This window comes from Saimiri boliviensis, chromosome 1 (genome assembly GCF_048565385.1).
Source record: "Saimiri boliviensis isolate mSaiBol1 chromosome 1, mSaiBol1.pri, whole genome shotgun sequence".
NCBI classification, from domain to species: domain Eukaryota; kingdom Metazoa; phylum Chordata; class Mammalia; order Primates; family Cebidae; genus Saimiri; species Saimiri boliviensis.
In genome coordinates, this window is record NC_133449.1 from 273838771 (window position 1) to 273839574 (window position 804).

The window sequence follows — 804 nt, forward strand, 5'->3', positions numbered from 1 at the left end:
AAAAATAATTTTGATGCAAAATGAGTTTTCATATTAGTTTAGTAGATATATTGTATAATCTAGAATAATATTAAAATATTATTAATAACTGGCAACCATAACTATTTGTAATTTTAAAAGAATTGTCTCTGGTGAGCTTTTACATTATACATTTTTAAGATATTGACTATCCATACATTCATATTCTTGAATATTCTTTTGGAGAAAATACAAAATTGCATGAACTGTCTTAACATTATTCATTGGTAAATATTATGCATTTATGTATTACATTATATTATTTCAATATTTATATTATGCATAATTGTGTGATAATTGTTCTCCTAGAAGTAAATTATGCCAGAATCTCTCTAAACAATTTTAGAACAAGGAGTTCAGAAGTTATTTCATATCTCTTGTGGTTCTTACCCCAAATGGTCCCTTATAGATGCTAGTCTGTTTGAGCTATTACTATTATTATTTGACAGCTGCTTTCTTTGCACTGCACATATTATCACTTATTTGGTTTAACTGTTGAATCTTTCCTATGACAATGTTTGGTGAATTAACAGATGTAATACTTCCTCCCTCTATTCTTTCTTCCATCTGATTTTAATGGATGGATCACTCCACAGTTTCATGGTGTAAATGATTACATCATAGTTTTATGGTAGTCCTGCATGGGGTTCAATGTTTAAAGTACTCTGAAGTTACCCATACTCACATTCTCCCCAAATGTGCTTAATGATTGATTCATGTAAGAGTGTTATTATGACTACCTTATATTAGAAAAACCTATATTTAGAAAGGCAATGGTTTACCCTC